The sequence below is a fragment of the Gasterosteus aculeatus genome, unplaced genomic scaffold (assembly GCF_964276395.1).
Source record: "Gasterosteus aculeatus unplaced genomic scaffold, fGasAcu3.hap1.1 HAP1_SCAFFOLD_34, whole genome shotgun sequence".
Taxonomy (NCBI): domain Eukaryota; kingdom Metazoa; phylum Chordata; class Actinopteri; order Perciformes; family Gasterosteidae; genus Gasterosteus; species Gasterosteus aculeatus.
In genome coordinates this window covers 1-17,008 of record NW_027554892.1, presented here as the reverse complement: position 1 = coordinate 17,008, position 17,008 = coordinate 1, and the positions used below count along the sequence as shown (strand labels likewise).

Here is a 17,008-nt window from a genome sequence, read left to right as displayed (position 1 = left end):
CCCTGCCCACATGGGAGTTCAATGAGCATTGGTGGTTCAATGGTAGAATTCTCGCTTCCCATGCGAGTGATCTGGGTCCGATTCCCAGCCAGTGCAGTAGAATTTTGCCTGAAAAATGACATTTAGAATATTGTAATTAAATCATTCCAAAATTTCAACTTGACCATAAGCGGCCATTTTTAAATCCCCTTCCGACATTGGAGGTCTATGAGCATTGGTGGTTCAATGGTAGAATTCTCGCTTGCCATGCGAGAGGTCTGGGTCCGATTCCCAGCCAGTGCAGTAGAATTCTGCCTGAAAAATGACATTTAGAATATTGTAATTAAATCATTCCAAAATTTCAACTTGACCATGAGCGGCCATTTTTAACTCCCCTTCCCACATTGGAGTTCTATGAGCATTGGTGGTTCAATGGTAGAATTCTCGCTTCTCATGCGAGAGATCTGGGTCTGATTCCCAGCCAGTGCAGTAGAATTTTGCCTGAAAAATGACATTTAGAATATTGTAATTAAATCATTCCAAAATTTCAACTTGACCATAAGCGGCCATTTTTAAATCCCCTTCCGACATTGGAGGTCTATGAGCATTGGTGGTTCAATGGTAGAATTCTCGCTTGCCATGCGAGAGATCTGGGTCCGATTCCCGGCCAGTGCAGTAGAATTCTGCCTGAAAAATGACATTTAGAATAATGTATCTAAATCATTCCAAGATTTCAACATGACCATAAGCGGCCATTTTTAAATCCCCTGCCCACATTGGAGTTCTATGAGCATTGGTGGTTCAATGGTAGAATTCTCGCTTGCCATGCGAGAGATCTGGGTCCGATTCCCAGCCAGTGCAGTACAATTTTGCCTGAAAAATGACATTTAGAATATTGTAATTAAATCATTCCAAAATTTCAACTTGACCATAAGCGGCCATTTTTAACTCCCCTTCCCACATTGGAGGTCTATGAGCATTGGTGGTTCAATGGTAGAATTCTCGCTTGCCATGCGAGAGATCTGGGTCCGATTCCCAGCCAGTGCAGTAGAATTCTGCCTGAAAAATAACATTTAGAATAATGTATCTAAATCATTCCAAGATTTCAACATGACCATAAGCGGCCATTTTTAAATCCCCTGCCCACATGGGAGTTCAATGAGCATTGGTGGTTCAATGGTAGAATTCTCGCTTCCCATGCGAGTGATCTGGGTCCGATTCCCAGCCAGTGCAGTAGAATTCTGCCTGAAAAATGACATTTAGAATATTTTATTTAGATCATTCCAAAATGTCAACATGACCATGGGTGGCCATTTTTAAATCCCCTGCCCACAACATTATTTTATGAGCATTGGTGGTTCAATGGTAGAATTCTCGCTTCCCATGCGAGAGATCTGGGTCCGATTCCCAGCCAGTGCAGTAGAATTCTGCCCAAAAAATGACATTTAGAATATTGTAATTAAATCATTCCAAAATTTCAACTTGACCATAAGCGGCCATTTTTAAATCCCCTTCCCACATTGGAGTTCTATGAGCATTGGTGGTTCAATGGTAGAATTCTCGCTTGCCATGCGAGAGATCTGGGACCTATTCCCACCCAGTGCAGTAGAATTCTGTCTGAAAAATGACATTTAGAATAATGTAATTAAATCATTCCTAAATTTCAACTTGACCATAAGCGGCCATTTTGAAATCCCCTGCCCACATTGGAGTTCTAAGAGCATTGGGGGTTCAATGGTAGAATTCTCGCTTGCCATGCGAGAGATCTGTGTCCGATTCCCAGCCAGTGCAGTAGAATTCTGCCCAAAGAATGACATATAGAATATTTTATTTAGATCATTCCAAAATATCAACATGTCCATAGGTGGCCATTTTTAAATCCCCTGCCTACAATATTGTTGTATGAGCATTGGTGGTTCAATGGTAGAATTCTCGCTTGCCATGCGAGAGATCTGGGTCCGATTCCCAGCCAGTGCAGTAGAATTCTGCCCAAAGAATGACATTTAGAATATTTTATTTAGATCATTCCAAAATGTCAACATGACCATAGGTGGCCATTTTTAAATCCCCTGCCTACAATATTGTTGTATGAGCATTGGTGGTTCAATGGTAGAATTCTCTCTTGCAATGCGAGAGATCTGGGTCCGATTCCCAGCCAGTTTAGTAGAATTCTGCCCAAAGAATGACATTTAGAATATTTTATTTAGATCATTCCAAAATGTCAACATGACCATAGGTGGCCATTTTTAAATCCCCTGCCTACAATATTGTTGTATGAGCATTGGTGGTTCAATGGTAGAATTCTCGCTTGCCATGCGAGAGATCTGGGTCCGATTCCCAGCCAGTGCAGTAGAATTCTGCCTGAAAAATGACATTTACAATATTGTAATTAAATCATTCCAAAATTTCAACTTGACCATAAGCGGCCATTTTTAACTCCCCTTCCCACATTGGAGTTCTATGAGCATTGGTGATTCAATGGTAGAATTCTCGCTTGCCATGCGAGAGATCTGGGTCCTATTCCCACCCAGTGCAGTAGAATTCTGCCTGAAAAATGACATTTAGAATATTGTAAATAAATCATTCCAAAATTTCAACATGACCATAAGCGGCCATTTTTAAATCCCCTTCCCACATTGGAGTTCTATGAGCATTGGTGGTTCAATGGTAGAAATCTCGCTTGCCATGCGAGAGATCTGGGTCCGATTCCCAGCCAGTGCAGTAGAATTCTGCCCAAAGAATGACATTTAGAATATTTTATTTAGATCATTCCAAAATGTCAACATGACCATGGGTGGCCATTTTTAAATCCCCTGCCCACAACATTGTTTTATGAGCATTGGTGGTTCAATGGTAGAATTCTCGCTTCCCATGCGAGAGATCTGGGTCCGATTCCCAGCCAGTGCAGTAGAATTTTGCCTGAAAAATGACATTTAGAATATTGTAATTAAATCATTCCAAAATTTCAACTTGACCATAAGCGGCCATTTTTAAATCCCCTTCCGACATTGGAGGTCTATGAGCATTGGTGGTTCAATGGTAGAATTCTCGCTTGCCATGCGAGAGATCTGGGTCCGATTCCCAGCCAGTGCAGTAGAATTCTGCCTGAATAATGACATTTAGAATAATGTATCTAAATCATTCCAAGATTTCAACATGACCATAAGCGGCCATTTTTAAATCCCCTGCCCACATTGGAGTTCTATGAGCATTGGTGGTTCAATGGTAGAATTCTCGCTTGCCATGCGAGAGATCTGGGTCCGATTCCCAGCCAGTGCAGTAGAATTTTGCCTGAAAAATGACATTTAGAATATTGTAATTAAATCATTCCAAAATTTCAACTTGACCATAAGCGGCCATTTTTAACTCCCCTTCCCACATTGGAGTTTTATGAGCATTGGTGGTTCAATGGTAGAATTCTCGCTTGCCATGCGAGAGATCTGTGTCCGATTCCCAGCCAGTGCAGTAGAATTCTGCCCAAAGAATGACATATAGAATATTTTATTTAGATCATTCCAAAATATCAACATGTCCATAGGTGGCCATTTTTAAATCCCCTGCCTACAATATTGTTGTATGAGCATTGGTGGTTCAATGGTAGAATTCTCGCTTGCCATGCGAGAGATCTGGGTCCGATTCCCAGCCAGTGCAGTAGAATTCTGCCTGAATAATGACATTTAGAATAATGTATCTAAATCATTCCAAGATTTCAACATGACCATAAGCGGCCATTTTTAAATCCCCTGCCCACATTGGAGTTCTATGAGCATTGGTGGTTCAATGGTAGAATTCTCGCTTGCCATGCGAGAGATCTGGGTCCGATTCCCAGCCAGTGCAGTAGAATTTTGCCTGAAAAATGACATTTAGAATATTGTAATTAAATCATTCCAAAATTTCAACTTGACCATAAGCGGCCATTTTTAACTCCCCTTCCCACATTGGAGTTTTATGAGCATTGGTGGTTCAATGGTAGAATTCTCGCTTGCCATGCGAGAGATCTGTGTCCGATTCCCAGCCAGTGCAGTAGAATTCTGCCCAAAGAATGACATATAGAATATTTTATTTAGATCATTCCAAAATATCAACATGTCCATAGGTGGCCATTTTTAAATCCCCTGCCTACAATATTGTTGTATGAGCATTGGTGGTTCAATGGTAGAATTCTCGCTTGCCATGCGAGAGATCTGGGTCCGATTCCCAGCCAGTGCAGTAGAATTCTGCCCAAAGAATGACATTTAGAATATTTTATTTAGATCATTCCAAAATGTCAACATGACCATAGGTGGCCATTTTTAAATCCCCTGCCTACAATATTGTTGTATGAGCATTGGTGGTTCAATGGTAGAATTCTCTCTTGCAATGCGAGAGATCTGGGTCCGATTCCCAGCCAGTTTAGTAGAATTCTGCCCAAAGAATGACATTTAGAATATTTTATTTAGATTATTCCAAAATGTCAACATGACCATAGGTGGCCATTTTTAAATCCCCTGCCTACAATATTGTTGTATGAGCATTGGTGGTTCAATGGTAGAATTCTCGCTTGCCATGCGAGAGATCTGGGTCCGATTCCCAGCCAGTGCAGTAGAATTCTGCCTGAAAAATGACATTTACAATATTGTAATTAAATCATTCCAAAATTTCAACTTGACCATAAGCGGCCATTTTTAACTCCCCTTCCCACATTGGAGTTCTATGAGCATTGGTGATTCAATGGTAGAATTCTCGCTTGCCATGCGAGAGATCTGGGTCCTATTCCCACCCAGTGCAGTAGAATTCTGCCTGAAAAATGACATTTAGAATATTGTAAATAAATCATTCCAAAATTTCAACATGACCATAAGCGGCCATTTTTAAATCCCCTTCCCACATTGGAGTTCTATGAGCATTGGTGGTTCAATGGTAGAAATCTCGCTTGCCATGCGAGAGATCTGGGTCCGATTCCCAGCCAGTGCAGTAGAATTCTGCCCAAAGAATGACATTTAGAATATTTTATTTAGATCATTCCAAAATGTCAACATGACCATGGGTGGCCATTTTTAAATCCCCTGCCCACAACATTGTTTTATGAGCATTGGTGGTTCAATGGTAGAATTCTCGCTTCCCATGCGAGAGATCTGGGTCCGATTTCCAGCCAGTGCAGTAGAATTCTGCCCAAAAAATGACATTTAGAATATTGTAATTAAATCATTCCAAAATTTCAACTTGACCATAAGCGGCCATTTTTAAATCCCCTTCCCACATTGGAGGTCTATGAGCATTGGTGGTTCAATGGTAGAATTCTCGCTTGCCATGCGAGAGATCTGGGTCCGATTCCCAGCCAGTGCAGTAGAATTCTGCCTGAAAAATGACATTTAGAATAATGTATCTAAATCATTCCAAGATTTCCACATGACCATAAGCGGCCATTTTTAAATCCCCTGCCCACATGGGAGTTCAATGAGCATTGGTGGTTCAATGGTAGAATTCTCGCTTCCCATGCGAGTGATCTGGGTCCGATTCCCAGCCAGTGCAGTAGAATTTTGCCTGAAAAATGACATTTAGAATATTGTAATTAAATCATTCCAAAATTTCAACTTGACCATAAGCGGCCATTTTTAAATCCCCTTCCGACATTGGAGGTCTATGAGCATTGGTGGTTCAATGGTAGAATTCTCGCTTGCCATGCGAGAGGTCTGGGTCCGATTCCCAGCCAGTGCAGTAGAATTCTGCCTGAAAAATGACATTTAGAATATTGTAATTAAATCATTCCAAAATTTCAACTTGACCATGAGCGGCCATTTTTAACTCCCCTTCCCACATTGGAGTTCTATGAGCATTGGTGGTTCAATGGTAGAATTCTCGCTTCTCATGCGAGAGATCTGGGTCTGATTCCCAGCCAGTGCAGTAGAATTTTGCCTGAAAAATGACATTTAGAATATTGTAATTAAATCATTCCAAAATTTCAACTTGACCATAAGCGGCCATTTTTAAATCCCCTTCCGACATTGGAGGTCTATGAGCATTGGTGGTTCAATGGTAGAATTCTCGCTTGCCATGCGAGAGATCTGGGTCCGATTCCCAGCCAGTGCAGTAGAATTCTGCCTGAAAAATGACATTTAGAATAATGTATCTAAATCATTCCAAGATTTCAACATGACCATAAGCGGCCATTTTTAAATCCCCTGCCCACATTGGAGTTCTATGAGCATTGGTGGTTCAATGGTAGAATTCTCGCTTGCCATGCGAGAGATCTGGGTCCGATTCCCAGCCAGTGCAGTACAATTTTGCCTGAAAAATGACATTTAGAATATTGTAATTAAATCATTCCAAAATTTCAACTTGACCATAAGCGGCCATTTTTAACTCCCCTTCCCACATTGGAGGTCTATGAGCATTGGTGGTTCAATGGTAGAATTCTCGCTTGCCATGCGAGAGATCTGGGTCCGATTCCCAGCCAGTGCAGTAGAATTCTGCCTGAAAAATAACATTTAGAATAATGTATCTAAATCATTCCAAGATTTCAACATGACCATAAGCGGCCATTTTTAAATCCCCTGCCCACATGGGAGTTCAATGAGCATTGGTGGTTCAATGGTAGAATTCTCGCTTCCCATGCGAGTGATCTGGGTCCGATTCCCAGCCAGTGCAGTAGAATTCTGCCTGAAAAATGACATTTAGAATATTTTATTTAGATCATTCCAAAATGTCAACATGACCATGGGTGGCCATTTTTAAATCCCCTGCCCACAACATTATTTTATGAGCATTGGTGGTTCAATGGTAGAATTCTCGCTTCCCATGCGAGAGATCTGGGTCCGATTCCCAGCCAGTGCAGTAGAATTCTGCCCAAAAAATGACATTTAGAATATTGTAATTAAATCATTCCAAAATTTCAACTTGACCATAAGCGGCCATTTTTAAATCCCCTTCCCACATTGGAGTTCTATGAGCATTGGTGGTTCAATGGTAGAATTCTCGCTTGCCATGCGAGAGATCTGGGACCTATTCCCACCCAGTGCAGTAGAATTCTGTCTGAAAAATGACATTTAGAATAATGTAATTAAATCATTCCTAAATTTCAACTTGACCATAAGCGGCCATTTTGAAATCCCCTGCCCACATTGGAGTTCTAAGAGCATTGGGGGTTCAATGGTAGAATTCTCGCTTGCCATGCGAGAGATCTGTGTCCGATTCCCAGCCAGTGCAGTAGAATTCTGCCCAAAGAATGACATATAGAATATTTTATTTAGATCATTCCAAAATATCAACATGTCCATAGGTGGCCATTTTTAAATCCCCTGCCTACAATATTGTTGTATGAGCATTGGTGGTTCAATGGTAGAATTCTCGCTTGCCATGCGAGAGATCTGGGTCCGATTCCCAGCCAGTGCAGTAGAATTCTGCCCAAAGAATGACATTTAGAATATTTTATTTAGATCATTCCAAAATGTCAACATGACCATAGGTGGCCATTTTTAAATCCCCTGCCTACAATATTGTTGTATGAGCATTGGTGGTTCAATGGTAGAATTCTCTCTTGCAATGCGAGAGATCTGGGTCCGATTCCCAGCCAGTTTAGTAGAATTCTGCCCAAAGAATGACATTTAGAATATTTTATTTAAATCATTCCAAAATTTCAACTTGACCATGAGCGGCCATTTTTAACTCCCCTTCCCACATTGGAGTTCTATGAGCATTGGTGGTTCAATGGTAGAATTCTCGCTTCTCATGCGAGAGATCTGGGTCTGATTCCCAGCCAGTGCAGTAGAATTTTGCCTGAAAAATGACATTTAGAATATTGTAATTAAATCATTCCAAAATTTCAACTTGACCATAAGCGGCCATTTTTAAATCCCCTTCCGACATTGGAGGTCTATGAGCATTGGTGGTTCAATGGTAGAATTCTCGCTTGCCATGCGAGAGATCTGGGTCCGATTCCCAGCCAGTGCAGTAGAATTCTGCCTGAAAAATGACATTTAGAATAATGTATCTAAATCATTCCAAGATTTCAACATGACCATAAGCGGCCATTTTTAAATCCCCTGCCCACATTGGAGTTCTATGAGCATTGGTGGTTCAATGGTAGAATTCTCGCTTGCCATGCGAGAGATCTGGGTCCGATTCCCAGCCAGTGCAGTACAATTTTGCCTGAAAAATGACATTTAGAATATTGTAATTAAATCATTCCAAAATTTCAACTTGACCATAAGCGGCCATTTTTAACTCCCCTTCCCACATTGGAGGTCTATGAGCATTGGTGGTTCAATGGTAGAATTCTCGCTTGCCATGCGAGAGATCTGGGTCCCATTCCCAGCCAGTGCAGTAGAATTCTGCCTGAAAAATAACATTTAGAATAATGTATCTAAATCATTCCAAGATTTCAACATGACCATAAGCGGCCATTTTTAAATCCCCTGCCCACATGGGAGTTCAATGAGCATTGGTGGTTCAATGGTAGAATTCTCGCTTCCCATGCGAGTGATCTGGGTCCGATTCCCAGCCAGTGCAGTAGAATTCTGCCTGAAAAATGACATTTAGAATATTTTATTTAGATCATTCCAAAATGTCAACATGACCATGGGTGGCCATTTTTAAATCCCCTGCCCACAACATTATTTTATGAGCATTGGTGGTTCAATGGTAGAATTCTCGCTTCCCATGCGAGAGATCTGGGTCCGATTCCCAGCCAGTGCAGTAGAATTCTGCCCAAAAAATGACATTTAGAATATTGTAATTAAATCATTCCAAAATTTCAACTTGACCATAAGCGGCCATTTTTAAATCCCCTTCCCACATTGGAGTTCTATGAGCATTGGTGGTTCAATGGTAGAATTCTCGCTTGCCATGCGAGAGATCTGGGACCTATTCCCACCCAGTGCAGTAGAATTCTGTCTGAAAAATGACATTTAGAATAATGTAATTAAATCATTCCTAAATTTCAACTTGACCATAAGCGGCCATTTTGAAATCCCCTGCCCACATTGGAGTTCTAAGAGCATTGGGGGTTCAATGGTAGAATTCTCGCTTGCCATGCGAGAGATCTGTGTCCGATTCCCAGCCAGTGCAGTAGAATTCTGCCCAAAGAATGACATATAGAATATTTTATTTAGATCATTCCAAAATATCAACATGTCCATAGGTGGCCATTTTTAAATCCCCTGCCTACAATATTGTTGTATGAGCATTGGTGGTTCAATGGTAGAATTCTCGCTTGCCATGCGAGAGATCTGGGTCCGATTCCCAGCCAGTGCAGTAGAATTCTGCCCAAAGAATGACATTTAGAATATTTTATTTAGATCATTCCAAAATGTCAACATGACCATAGGTGGCCATTTTTAAATCCCCTGCCTACAATATTGTTGTATGAGCATTGGTGGTTCAATGGTAGAATTCTCTCTTGCAATGCGAGAGATCTGGGTCCGATTCCCAGCCAGTTTAGTAGAATTCTGCCCAAAGAATGACATTTAGAATATTTTATTTAGATCATTCCAAAATGTCAACATGACCATAGGTGGCCATTTTTAAATCCCCTGCCTACAATATTGTTGTATGAGCATTGGTGGTTCAATGGTAGAATTCTCGCTTGCCATGCGAGAGATCTGGGTCCGATTCCCAGCCAGTGCAGTAGAATTCTGCCTGAAAAATGACATTTACAATATTGTAATTAAATCATTCCAAAATTTCAACTTGACCATAAGCGGCCATTTTTAACTCCCCTTCCCACATTGGAGTTCTATGAGCATTGGTGATTCAATGGTAGAATTCTCGCTTGCCATGCGAGAGATCTGGGTCCGATTCCCAGCCAGTGCAGTAGAATTCTGCCCAAAGAATGACATTTAGAATATTTTATTTAGATCATTCCAAAATGTCAACATGACCATAGGTGGCCATTTTTAAATCCCCTGCCTACAATATTGTTGTATGAGCATTGGTGGTTCAATGGTAGAATTCTCGCTTGCCATGCGAGAGATCTGGGTCCGATTCCCAGCCAGTGCAGTAGAATTCTGCCTGAAAAATGACATTTACAATATTGTAATTAAATCATTCCAAAATTTCAACTTGACCATAAGCGGCCATTTTTAACTCCCCTTCCCACATTGGAGTTCTATGAGCATTGGTGATTCAATGGTAGAATTCTCGCTTGCCATGCGAGAGATCTGGGTCCTATTCCCACCCAGTGCAGTAGAATTCTGCCTGAAAAATGACATTTAGAATATTGTAAATAAATCATTCCAAAATTTCAACATGACCATAAGCGGCCATTTTTAAATCCCCTTCCCACATTGGAGTTCTATGAGCATTGGTGGTTCAATGGTAGAAATCTCGCTTGCCATGCGAGAGATCTGGGTCCGATTCCCAGCCAGTGCAGTAGAATTCTGCCCAAAGAATGACATTTAGAATATTTTATTTAGATCATTCCAAAATGTCAACATGACCATGGGTGGCCATTTTTAAATCCCCTGCCCACAACATTGTTTTATGAGCATTGGTGGTTCAATGGTAGAATTCTCGCTTCCCATGCGAGAGATCTGGGTCCGATTTCCAGCCAGTGCAGTAGAATTCTGCCCAAAAAATGACATTTAGAATATTGTAATTAAATCATTCCAAAATTTCAACTTGACCATAAGCGGCCATTTTTAAATCCCCTTCCCACATTGGAGTTCTATGAGCATTAGTGGTTCAATGGTAGAATTCTCGCTTGCCATGCGAGAGATCTGGGACCTATTCCCACCCAGTGCAGTAGAATTCTGCCCAAAGAATGACATTTAGAATATTTTTTTTAGATCATTCCAAAATGTCAACATGACCATAAGCGGCCATTTTTAAATCCCCTTCCCACATTGGAGTTCTATGAGCATTGGTGGTTCAATGGTAGAATTCTCGCTTGCCATGCGAGAGATCTGGGTCCGATTCCCAGCCAGTGCAGTAGAATTCTGCCCAAAGAATGACATTTAGAATATTTTATTTAGATCATTCCAAAATGTCAACATGACCATAGGTGGCCATTTTTAAATCCCCTGCCTACAATATTGTTTTATGAGCATTGGTGGTTCAATGGTAGAATTCTCTCTTGCAATGCGAGAGATCTGGGTCCGATTCCCAGCCAGTTTAGTAGAATTCTGCCCAAAGAATGACATTTAGAATATTTTATTTAGATCATTCCAAAATGTCAACATGACCATAGGTGGCCATTTTTAAATCCCCTGCCTACAATATTGTTGTATGAGCATTGGTGGTTCAATGGTAGAATTCTCGCTTGCCATGCGAGAGATCTGGGTCCGATTCGCAGCCAGTGCAGTAGAATTCTGCCTGAAAAATGACATTTACAATATTGTAATTAAATCATTCCAAAATTTCAACTTGACCATAAGCGGCCATTTTTAACTCCCCTTCCCACATTGGAGTTCTATGAGCATTGGTGATTCAATGGTAGAATTCTCGCTTGCCATGCGAGAGATCTGGGTCCTATTCCCACCCAGTGCAGTAGAATTCTGCCTGAAAAATGACATTTAGAATATTGTAAATAAATCATTCCAAAATTTCAACATGACCATAAGCGGCCATTTTTAAATCCCCTTCCCACATTGGAGCTCTATGAGCATTGGTGGTTCAATGGTAGAATTCTCGCTTGCCATGCGAGAGATCTGGGTCCGATTCCCAGCCAGTGCAGTAGAATTCTGCCCAAAGAATGACATTTAGAATGTTTTATTTAGATCATTCCAAAATGTCAACATGACCATAAGCGGCCATTTTTAAATCCCCTTCCCACATTGGAGTTCTATGAGCATTGGTGGTTCAATGGTAGAATTCTCGCTTGCCATGCGAGAGATCTGGGTCCGATTCCCAGCCAGTGCAGTAGAATTCTGCCCAAAGAATGACATTTAGAATATTTTATTTAGATCATTCCAAAATGTCAACATGACCATAGGTGGCCATTTTTAAATCCCCTGCCTACAATATTGTTGTATGAGCATTGGTGGTTCAATGGTAGAATTCTCGCTTGCCATGCGAGAGGTCTGGGTCCGATTCCCAGCCAGTGCAGTAGAATTCTGCCTGAAAAATGACATTTAGAATATTGTAATTAAATCATTCCAAAATTTCAACTTGACCATAAGCGGCCATTTTTAAATCCCCTTCCGACATTGGAGGTCTATGAGCATTGGTGGTTCAATGGTAGAATTCTCGCTTGCCATGCGAGAGATCTGGGTCCGATTCCCAGCCAGTGCAGTAGAATTCTGCCTGAAAAATGACATTTAGAATAATGTATCTAAATCATTCCAAGATTTCAACATGACCATAAGCGGCCATTTTTAAATCCCCTGCCCACATTGGAGTTCTATGAGCATTGGTGGTTCAATGGTAGAATTCTCGCTTGCCATGCGAGAGATCTGGGTCCGATTCCCAGCCAGTGCAGTAGAATTTTGCCTGAAAAATGACATTTAGAATATTGTAATTAAATCATTCCAAAATTTCAACTTGACCATAAGCGGCCATTTTTAACTCCCCTTCCCACATTGGAGTTTTATGAGCATTGGTGGTTCAATGGTAGAATTCTCGCTTGCCATGCGAGAGATCTGGGTCCGATTCCCAGCCAGTGCAGTAGAATTTTGCCTGAAAAATGACATTTAGAATATTGTAATTAAATCATTCCAAAATTTCAACTTGACCATAAGCGGCCATTTTTAACTCCCCTTCCCACATTGGAGGTCTATGAGCATTGGTGGTTCAATGGTAGAATTCTCGCTTGCCATGCGAGAGATCTGGGTCCGATTCCCAGCCAGTGCAGTAGAATTCTGCCTGAAAAATGACATTTAGAATAATGTATCTAAATCATTCCAAGATTTCCACATGACCATAAGCGGCCATTTTTAAATCCCCTGCCCACATGGGAGTTCAATGAGCATTGGTGGTTCAATGGTAGAATTCTCGCTTCCCATGCGAGTGATCTGGGTCCGATTCCCTGCCAGTGCAGTAGAATTTTGCCTGAAAAATGACATTTAGAATATTGTAATTAAATCATTCCAAAATTTCAACTTGACCATAAGCGGCCATTTTTAAATCCCCTTCCGACATTGGAGGTCTATGAGCATTGGTGGTTCAATGGTAGAATTCTCGCTTGCCATGCGAGAGGTCTGGGTCCGATTCCCAGCCAGTGCAGTAGAATTCTGCCTGAAAAATGACATTTAGAATATTGTAATTAAATCATTGCAAAATTTCAACTTGACCATGAGCGGCCATTTTTAACTCCCCTTCCCACATTGGAGTTCTATGAGCATTGGTGGTTCAATGGTAGAATTCTCGCTTCTCATGCGAGAGATCTGGGTCTGATTCCCAGCCAGTGCAGTAGAATTTTGCCTGAAAAATGACATTTAGAATATTGTAATTAAATCATTCCAAAATTTCAACTTGACCATAAGCGGCCATTTTTAAATCCCCTTCCGACATTAGAGGTCTATGAGCATTGGTGGTTCAATGGTAGAATTCTCGCTTGCCATGCGAGAGATCTGGGTCCGATTCCCAGCCAGTGCAGTAGAATTCTGCTTGAAAAATGACATTTAGAATAATGTATCTAAATCATTCCAAGATTTCAACATGACCATAAGCGGCCATTTTTAAATCCCCTGCCCACATTGGAGTTCTATGAGCATTGGTGGTTCAATGGTAGAATTCTCGCTTGCCATGCGAGAGATCTGGGTCCGATTCCCAGCCAGTGCAGTACAATTTTGCCTGAAAAATGACATTTAGAATATTGTAATTAAATCATTCCAAAATTTCAACTTGACCATAAGCGGCCATTTTTAACTCCCCTTCCCACATTGGAGGTCTATGAGCATTGGTGGTTCAATGGTAGAATTCTCGCTTGCCATGCGAGAGATCTGGGTCCGATTCCCAGCCAGTGCAGTAGAATTCTGCCTGAAAAATGACATTTAGAATAATGTATCTAAATCATTCCAAGATTTCAACATGACCATAAGCGGCCATTTTTAAATCCCCTGCCCACATGGGAGTTCAATGAGCATTGGTGGTTCAATGGTAGAATTCTCGCTTCCCATGCGAGTGATCTGGGTCCGATTCCCAGCCAGTGCAGTAGAATTCTGCCTGAAAAATGACATTTAGAATATTTTATTTAGATCATTCCAAAATGTCAACATGACCATGGGTGGCCATTTTTAAATCCCCTGCCCACAACATTGTTTTATGAGCATTGGTGGTTCAATGGTAGAATTCTCGCTTCCCATGCGAGAGATCTGGGTCCGATTCCCAGCCAGTGCAGTAGAATTCTGCCCAAAAAATGACATTTAGAATATTGTAATTAAATCATTCCAAAATTTCAACTTGACCATAAGCGGCCATTTTTAAATCCCCTTCCCACATTGGAGTTCTATGAGCATTGGTGGTTCAATGGTAGAATTCTCGCTTGCCATGCGAGAGATCTGGGACCTATTCCCACCCAGTGCAGTAGAATTCTGTCTGAAAAATGACATTTAGAATAATGTAATTAAATCATTCCTAAATTTCAACTTGACCATAAGCGGCCATTTTGAAATCCCCTGCCCACATTGGAGTTCTAAGAGCATTGGGGGTTCAATGGTAGAATTCTCGCTTGCCATGCGAGAGATCTGTGTCCGATTCCCAGCCAGTGCAGTAGAATTCTGCCCAAAGAATGACATATAGAATATTTTATTTAGATCATTCCAAAATATCAACATGTCCATAGGTGGCCATTTTTAAATCCCCTGCCTACAATATTGTTGTATGAGCATTGGTGGTTCAATGGTAGAATTCTCGCTTGCCATGCGAGAGATCTGGGTCCGATTCCCAGCCAGTGCAGTAGAATTCTGCCCAAAGAATGACATTTAGAATATTTTATTTAGATCATTCCAAAATGTCAACATGACCATAGGTGGCCATTTTTAAATCCCCTGCCTACAATATTGTTGTATGAGCATTGGTGGTTCAATGGTAGAATTCTCTCTTGCAATGCGAGAGATCTGGGTCCGATTCCCAGCCAGTTTAGTAGAATTCTGCCCAAAGAATGACATTTAGAATATTTTATTTAGATCATTCCAAAATGTCAACATGACCATGGGTGGCCATTTTTAAATCCCCTGCCCACAACATTGTTTTATGAGCATTGGTGGTTCAATGGTAGAATTCTCGCTTCCCATGCGAGAGATCTGGGTCCGATTTCCAGCCAGTGCAGTAGAATTCTGCCCAAAAAATGACATTTAGAATATTGTAATTAAATCATTCCAAAATTTCAACTTGACCATAAGCGGCCATTTTTAAATCCCCTTCCCACATTGGAGTTCTATGAGCATTAGTGGTTCAATGGTAGAATTCTCGCTTGCCATGCGAGAGATCTGGGACCTATTCCCACCCAGTGCAGTAGAATTCTGTCTGAAAAATGACATTTAGAATAATGTAATTAAATCATTCCTAAATTTCAACTTGACCATAAGCGGCCATTTTGAAATCCCCTGCCCACATTGGAGTTCTATGAGCATTGATGGTTCAATGGTAGAATTCTCGCTTGCCATGCGAGAGATCTGTGTCCGATTCCCAGCCAGTGCAGTAGAATTCTGCCCAAAGAATGACATATAGAATATTTTATTTAGATCATTCCAAAATATCAACATGTCCATAGGTGGCCATTTTTAAATCCCCTGCCTACAATATTGTTGTATGAGCATTGGTGGTTCAATGGTAGAATTCTCGCTTCCCATGCGAGAGATCTGGGTCCGATTCCCAGCCAGTGCAGTAGAATTCTGCCTGAAAAATGACATTTAGAATATTTTATTTAGATCATTCCAAAATGTCAACATGACCATGGGTGGCCATTTTTAAATCCCCTGCCCACAACATTGTTTTATGAGCATTGGTGGTTCAATGGTAGAATTCTCGCTTCCCATGCGAGAGATCTGGGTCCGATTCCCAGCCAGTGCAGTAGAATTCTGCCTGAAAAATGACATTTAGAATATTTTATTTAGATCATTCCAAAATGTCAACATGACCATGGGTGGCCATTTTTAAATCCCCTGCCCACAACATTGTTTTATGAGCATTGGTGGTTCAATGGTAGAATTCTCGCTTGCCATGCGAGAGATCTGGGTCCGATTCCCAGCCAGTGCAGTAGAATTCTGCCCAAAGAATGACATTTAGAATATTTTATTTAGATCATTCCAAAATGTCAACATGACCATGGGTGGCCATTTTTAAATCCCCTGCCCACAACATTGTTTTATGAGCATTGGTGGTTCAATGGTAGAATTCTCGCTTCCCATGCGAGAGATCTGGGTCCGATTTCCAGCCAGTGCAGTAGAATTCTGCCCAAAAAATGACATTTAGAATATTGTAATTAAATCATTCCAAAATTTCAACTTGACCATAAGCGGCCATTTTTAAATCCCCTTCCCACATTGGAGTTCTATGAGCATTAGTGGTTCAATGGTAGAATTCTCGCTTGCCATGCGAGAGATCTGGGACCTATTCCCACCCACTGCAGTAGAATTCTGTCTAAAAAATGACATTTAGAATAATGTAATTAAATCATTCCTAAATTTCAACTTGACCATAAGCGGCCATTTTTAAATCCCCTGCCCACAACATTGTTTTATGAGCATTGGTGGTTCAATGGTAGAATTCTCGCTTCCCATGCGAGAGATCTGGGTCCGATTCCCAGCCAGTGCAGTAGAATTCTGCCTGAAAAATGACATTTAGAATATTTTATTTAGATCATTCCAAAATGTCAACATGACCATGGGTGGCCATTTTTAAATCCCCTGCCCACAACATTGTTTTATGAGCATTGGTGGTTCAATGGTAGAATTCTCGCTTGCCATGCGAGAGATCTGGGTCCGATTCCCAGCCAGTGCAGTAGAATTCTGCCCAAAGAATGACATTTAGAATATTTTATTTAGATCATTCCAAAATGTCAACATGACCATGGGTGGCCATTTTTAAATCCCCTGCCCACAACATTGTTTTATGAGCATTGGTGGTTCAATGGTAGAATTCTCGCTTCCCATGCGAGAGATCTGGGTCCGAT

The 17,008-nt window shown here is 41.0% G+C and overlaps 56 non-coding genes across 56 annotated transcripts; all 56 read left to right on the top strand.

The window, feature by feature from the left end:
• The first annotated feature begins 25 nt into the window (after positions 1–25).
• Positions 26–96, top strand: trnag-ccc (transfer RNA glycine (anticodon CCC)). The gene has a single exon. It is a non-coding gene; the product is annotated as a tRNA-Gly (tRNA).
• Positions 97–211: 115 nt separating this feature from the next.
• Positions 212–282, top strand: trnag-gcc (transfer RNA glycine (anticodon GCC)). Its single transcript has one exon. It is a non-coding gene; the product is annotated as a tRNA-Gly (tRNA).
• Positions 283–769: 487 nt separating this feature from the next.
• On the top strand, positions 770–840 carry trnag-gcc (transfer RNA glycine (anticodon GCC)). Its single transcript has one exon. It is a non-coding gene; the product is annotated as a tRNA-Gly (tRNA).
• A 115-nt stretch (positions 841–955) lies between these two features.
• Positions 956–1,026, top strand: trnag-gcc (transfer RNA glycine (anticodon GCC)). The gene has a single exon. It is a non-coding gene; the product is annotated as a tRNA-Gly (tRNA).
• Positions 1,027–1,141: 115 nt separating this feature from the next.
• Positions 1,142–1,212, top strand: trnag-ccc (transfer RNA glycine (anticodon CCC)). The gene has a single exon. It is a non-coding gene; the product is annotated as a tRNA-Gly (tRNA).
• Positions 1,213–1,327: 115 nt separating this feature from the next.
• trnag-ccc (transfer RNA glycine (anticodon CCC)) lies at positions 1,328–1,398 on the top strand. Its single transcript has one exon. It is a non-coding gene; the product is annotated as a tRNA-Gly (tRNA).
• A 487-nt stretch (positions 1,399–1,885) lies between these two features.
• On the top strand, positions 1,886–1,956 carry trnag-gcc (transfer RNA glycine (anticodon GCC)). The gene has a single exon. It is a non-coding gene; the product is annotated as a tRNA-Gly (tRNA).
• A 301-nt stretch (positions 1,957–2,257) lies between these two features.
• Positions 2,258–2,328, top strand: trnag-gcc (transfer RNA glycine (anticodon GCC)). Its single transcript has one exon. It is a non-coding gene; the product is annotated as a tRNA-Gly (tRNA).
• Positions 2,329–2,815: 487 nt separating this feature from the next.
• Positions 2,816–2,886, top strand: trnag-ccc (transfer RNA glycine (anticodon CCC)). Its single transcript has one exon. It is a non-coding gene; the product is annotated as a tRNA-Gly (tRNA).
• Positions 2,887–3,001: 115 nt separating this feature from the next.
• On the top strand, positions 3,002–3,072 carry trnag-gcc (transfer RNA glycine (anticodon GCC)). The gene has a single exon. It is a non-coding gene; the product is annotated as a tRNA-Gly (tRNA).
• Positions 3,073–3,187: 115 nt separating this feature from the next.
• trnag-gcc (transfer RNA glycine (anticodon GCC)) lies at positions 3,188–3,258 on the top strand. The gene has a single exon. It is a non-coding gene; the product is annotated as a tRNA-Gly (tRNA).
• Positions 3,259–3,559: 301 nt separating this feature from the next.
• On the top strand, positions 3,560–3,630 carry trnag-gcc (transfer RNA glycine (anticodon GCC)). Its single transcript has one exon. It is a non-coding gene; the product is annotated as a tRNA-Gly (tRNA).
• Positions 3,631–3,745: 115 nt separating this feature from the next.
• On the top strand, positions 3,746–3,816 carry trnag-gcc (transfer RNA glycine (anticodon GCC)). The gene has a single exon. It is a non-coding gene; the product is annotated as a tRNA-Gly (tRNA).
• A 301-nt stretch (positions 3,817–4,117) lies between these two features.
• On the top strand, positions 4,118–4,188 carry trnag-gcc (transfer RNA glycine (anticodon GCC)). Its single transcript has one exon. It is a non-coding gene; the product is annotated as a tRNA-Gly (tRNA).
• Positions 4,189–4,489: 301 nt separating this feature from the next.
• On the top strand, positions 4,490–4,560 carry trnag-gcc (transfer RNA glycine (anticodon GCC)). The gene has a single exon. It is a non-coding gene; the product is annotated as a tRNA-Gly (tRNA).
• A 487-nt stretch (positions 4,561–5,047) lies between these two features.
• On the top strand, positions 5,048–5,118 carry trnag-ccc (transfer RNA glycine (anticodon CCC)). Its single transcript has one exon. It is a non-coding gene; the product is annotated as a tRNA-Gly (tRNA).
• A 115-nt stretch (positions 5,119–5,233) lies between these two features.
• On the top strand, positions 5,234–5,304 carry trnag-gcc (transfer RNA glycine (anticodon GCC)). Its single transcript has one exon. It is a non-coding gene; the product is annotated as a tRNA-Gly (tRNA).
• A 115-nt stretch (positions 5,305–5,419) lies between these two features.
• Positions 5,420–5,490, top strand: trnag-ccc (transfer RNA glycine (anticodon CCC)). Its single transcript has one exon. It is a non-coding gene; the product is annotated as a tRNA-Gly (tRNA).
• A 115-nt stretch (positions 5,491–5,605) lies between these two features.
• trnag-gcc (transfer RNA glycine (anticodon GCC)) lies at positions 5,606–5,676 on the top strand. Its single transcript has one exon. It is a non-coding gene; the product is annotated as a tRNA-Gly (tRNA).
• A 301-nt stretch (positions 5,677–5,977) lies between these two features.
• Positions 5,978–6,048, top strand: trnag-gcc (transfer RNA glycine (anticodon GCC)). The gene has a single exon. It is a non-coding gene; the product is annotated as a tRNA-Gly (tRNA).
• Positions 6,049–6,163: 115 nt separating this feature from the next.
• On the top strand, positions 6,164–6,234 carry trnag-gcc (transfer RNA glycine (anticodon GCC)). Its single transcript has one exon. It is a non-coding gene; the product is annotated as a tRNA-Gly (tRNA).
• A 115-nt stretch (positions 6,235–6,349) lies between these two features.
• trnag-gcc (transfer RNA glycine (anticodon GCC)) lies at positions 6,350–6,420 on the top strand. The gene has a single exon. It is a non-coding gene; the product is annotated as a tRNA-Gly (tRNA).
• A 115-nt stretch (positions 6,421–6,535) lies between these two features.
• On the top strand, positions 6,536–6,606 carry trnag-ccc (transfer RNA glycine (anticodon CCC)). Its single transcript has one exon. It is a non-coding gene; the product is annotated as a tRNA-Gly (tRNA).
• A 115-nt stretch (positions 6,607–6,721) lies between these two features.
• Positions 6,722–6,792, top strand: trnag-ccc (transfer RNA glycine (anticodon CCC)). The gene has a single exon. It is a non-coding gene; the product is annotated as a tRNA-Gly (tRNA).
• Positions 6,793–7,279: 487 nt separating this feature from the next.
• On the top strand, positions 7,280–7,350 carry trnag-gcc (transfer RNA glycine (anticodon GCC)). Its single transcript has one exon. It is a non-coding gene; the product is annotated as a tRNA-Gly (tRNA).
• A 487-nt stretch (positions 7,351–7,837) lies between these two features.
• trnag-gcc (transfer RNA glycine (anticodon GCC)) lies at positions 7,838–7,908 on the top strand. Its single transcript has one exon. It is a non-coding gene; the product is annotated as a tRNA-Gly (tRNA).
• A 115-nt stretch (positions 7,909–8,023) lies between these two features.
• Positions 8,024–8,094, top strand: trnag-gcc (transfer RNA glycine (anticodon GCC)). The gene has a single exon. It is a non-coding gene; the product is annotated as a tRNA-Gly (tRNA).
• A 301-nt stretch (positions 8,095–8,395) lies between these two features.
• Positions 8,396–8,466, top strand: trnag-ccc (transfer RNA glycine (anticodon CCC)). The gene has a single exon. It is a non-coding gene; the product is annotated as a tRNA-Gly (tRNA).
• Positions 8,467–8,581: 115 nt separating this feature from the next.
• Positions 8,582–8,652, top strand: trnag-ccc (transfer RNA glycine (anticodon CCC)). Its single transcript has one exon. It is a non-coding gene; the product is annotated as a tRNA-Gly (tRNA).
• Positions 8,653–9,139: 487 nt separating this feature from the next.
• Positions 9,140–9,210, top strand: trnag-gcc (transfer RNA glycine (anticodon GCC)). The gene has a single exon. It is a non-coding gene; the product is annotated as a tRNA-Gly (tRNA).
• Positions 9,211–9,511: 301 nt separating this feature from the next.
• Positions 9,512–9,582, top strand: trnag-gcc (transfer RNA glycine (anticodon GCC)). The gene has a single exon. It is a non-coding gene; the product is annotated as a tRNA-Gly (tRNA).
• A 301-nt stretch (positions 9,583–9,883) lies between these two features.
• On the top strand, positions 9,884–9,954 carry trnag-gcc (transfer RNA glycine (anticodon GCC)). The gene has a single exon. It is a non-coding gene; the product is annotated as a tRNA-Gly (tRNA).
• Positions 9,955–10,441: 487 nt separating this feature from the next.
• trnag-ccc (transfer RNA glycine (anticodon CCC)) lies at positions 10,442–10,512 on the top strand. Its single transcript has one exon. It is a non-coding gene; the product is annotated as a tRNA-Gly (tRNA).
• A 301-nt stretch (positions 10,513–10,813) lies between these two features.
• On the top strand, positions 10,814–10,884 carry trnag-gcc (transfer RNA glycine (anticodon GCC)). Its single transcript has one exon. It is a non-coding gene; the product is annotated as a tRNA-Gly (tRNA).
• Positions 10,885–11,557: 673 nt separating this feature from the next.
• Positions 11,558–11,628, top strand: trnag-gcc (transfer RNA glycine (anticodon GCC)). The gene has a single exon. It is a non-coding gene; the product is annotated as a tRNA-Gly (tRNA).
• A 115-nt stretch (positions 11,629–11,743) lies between these two features.
• On the top strand, positions 11,744–11,814 carry trnag-gcc (transfer RNA glycine (anticodon GCC)). Its single transcript has one exon. It is a non-coding gene; the product is annotated as a tRNA-Gly (tRNA).
• Positions 11,815–11,929: 115 nt separating this feature from the next.
• Positions 11,930–12,000, top strand: trnag-gcc (transfer RNA glycine (anticodon GCC)). Its single transcript has one exon. It is a non-coding gene; the product is annotated as a tRNA-Gly (tRNA).
• Positions 12,001–12,115: 115 nt separating this feature from the next.
• On the top strand, positions 12,116–12,186 carry trnag-gcc (transfer RNA glycine (anticodon GCC)). The gene has a single exon. It is a non-coding gene; the product is annotated as a tRNA-Gly (tRNA).
• Positions 12,187–12,301: 115 nt separating this feature from the next.
• trnag-gcc (transfer RNA glycine (anticodon GCC)) lies at positions 12,302–12,372 on the top strand. The gene has a single exon. It is a non-coding gene; the product is annotated as a tRNA-Gly (tRNA).
• Positions 12,373–12,487: 115 nt separating this feature from the next.
• trnag-gcc (transfer RNA glycine (anticodon GCC)) lies at positions 12,488–12,558 on the top strand. Its single transcript has one exon. It is a non-coding gene; the product is annotated as a tRNA-Gly (tRNA).
• A 115-nt stretch (positions 12,559–12,673) lies between these two features.
• trnag-gcc (transfer RNA glycine (anticodon GCC)) lies at positions 12,674–12,744 on the top strand. The gene has a single exon. It is a non-coding gene; the product is annotated as a tRNA-Gly (tRNA).
• Positions 12,745–12,859: 115 nt separating this feature from the next.
• trnag-ccc (transfer RNA glycine (anticodon CCC)) lies at positions 12,860–12,930 on the top strand. Its single transcript has one exon. It is a non-coding gene; the product is annotated as a tRNA-Gly (tRNA).
• Positions 12,931–13,045: 115 nt separating this feature from the next.
• Positions 13,046–13,116, top strand: trnag-gcc (transfer RNA glycine (anticodon GCC)). The gene has a single exon. It is a non-coding gene; the product is annotated as a tRNA-Gly (tRNA).
• Positions 13,117–13,417: 301 nt separating this feature from the next.
• trnag-gcc (transfer RNA glycine (anticodon GCC)) lies at positions 13,418–13,488 on the top strand. The gene has a single exon. It is a non-coding gene; the product is annotated as a tRNA-Gly (tRNA).
• A 115-nt stretch (positions 13,489–13,603) lies between these two features.
• trnag-gcc (transfer RNA glycine (anticodon GCC)) lies at positions 13,604–13,674 on the top strand. Its single transcript has one exon. It is a non-coding gene; the product is annotated as a tRNA-Gly (tRNA).
• Positions 13,675–13,789: 115 nt separating this feature from the next.
• trnag-gcc (transfer RNA glycine (anticodon GCC)) lies at positions 13,790–13,860 on the top strand. The gene has a single exon. It is a non-coding gene; the product is annotated as a tRNA-Gly (tRNA).
• A 115-nt stretch (positions 13,861–13,975) lies between these two features.
• Positions 13,976–14,046, top strand: trnag-ccc (transfer RNA glycine (anticodon CCC)). The gene has a single exon. It is a non-coding gene; the product is annotated as a tRNA-Gly (tRNA).
• A 115-nt stretch (positions 14,047–14,161) lies between these two features.
• trnag-ccc (transfer RNA glycine (anticodon CCC)) lies at positions 14,162–14,232 on the top strand. Its single transcript has one exon. It is a non-coding gene; the product is annotated as a tRNA-Gly (tRNA).
• A 487-nt stretch (positions 14,233–14,719) lies between these two features.
• Positions 14,720–14,790, top strand: trnag-gcc (transfer RNA glycine (anticodon GCC)). Its single transcript has one exon. It is a non-coding gene; the product is annotated as a tRNA-Gly (tRNA).
• A 301-nt stretch (positions 14,791–15,091) lies between these two features.
• Positions 15,092–15,162, top strand: trnag-ccc (transfer RNA glycine (anticodon CCC)). The gene has a single exon. It is a non-coding gene; the product is annotated as a tRNA-Gly (tRNA).
• Positions 15,163–15,649: 487 nt separating this feature from the next.
• Positions 15,650–15,720, top strand: trnag-ccc (transfer RNA glycine (anticodon CCC)). Its single transcript has one exon. It is a non-coding gene; the product is annotated as a tRNA-Gly (tRNA).
• Positions 15,721–15,835: 115 nt separating this feature from the next.
• trnag-ccc (transfer RNA glycine (anticodon CCC)) lies at positions 15,836–15,906 on the top strand. The gene has a single exon. It is a non-coding gene; the product is annotated as a tRNA-Gly (tRNA).
• A 115-nt stretch (positions 15,907–16,021) lies between these two features.
• Positions 16,022–16,092, top strand: trnag-gcc (transfer RNA glycine (anticodon GCC)). Its single transcript has one exon. It is a non-coding gene; the product is annotated as a tRNA-Gly (tRNA).
• Positions 16,093–16,207: 115 nt separating this feature from the next.
• Positions 16,208–16,278, top strand: trnag-ccc (transfer RNA glycine (anticodon CCC)). The gene has a single exon. It is a non-coding gene; the product is annotated as a tRNA-Gly (tRNA).
• A 301-nt stretch (positions 16,279–16,579) lies between these two features.
• trnag-ccc (transfer RNA glycine (anticodon CCC)) lies at positions 16,580–16,650 on the top strand. The gene has a single exon. It is a non-coding gene; the product is annotated as a tRNA-Gly (tRNA).
• Positions 16,651–16,765: 115 nt separating this feature from the next.
• On the top strand, positions 16,766–16,836 carry trnag-gcc (transfer RNA glycine (anticodon GCC)). Its single transcript has one exon. It is a non-coding gene; the product is annotated as a tRNA-Gly (tRNA).
• Positions 16,837–17,008: the final 172 nt, after the last annotated feature.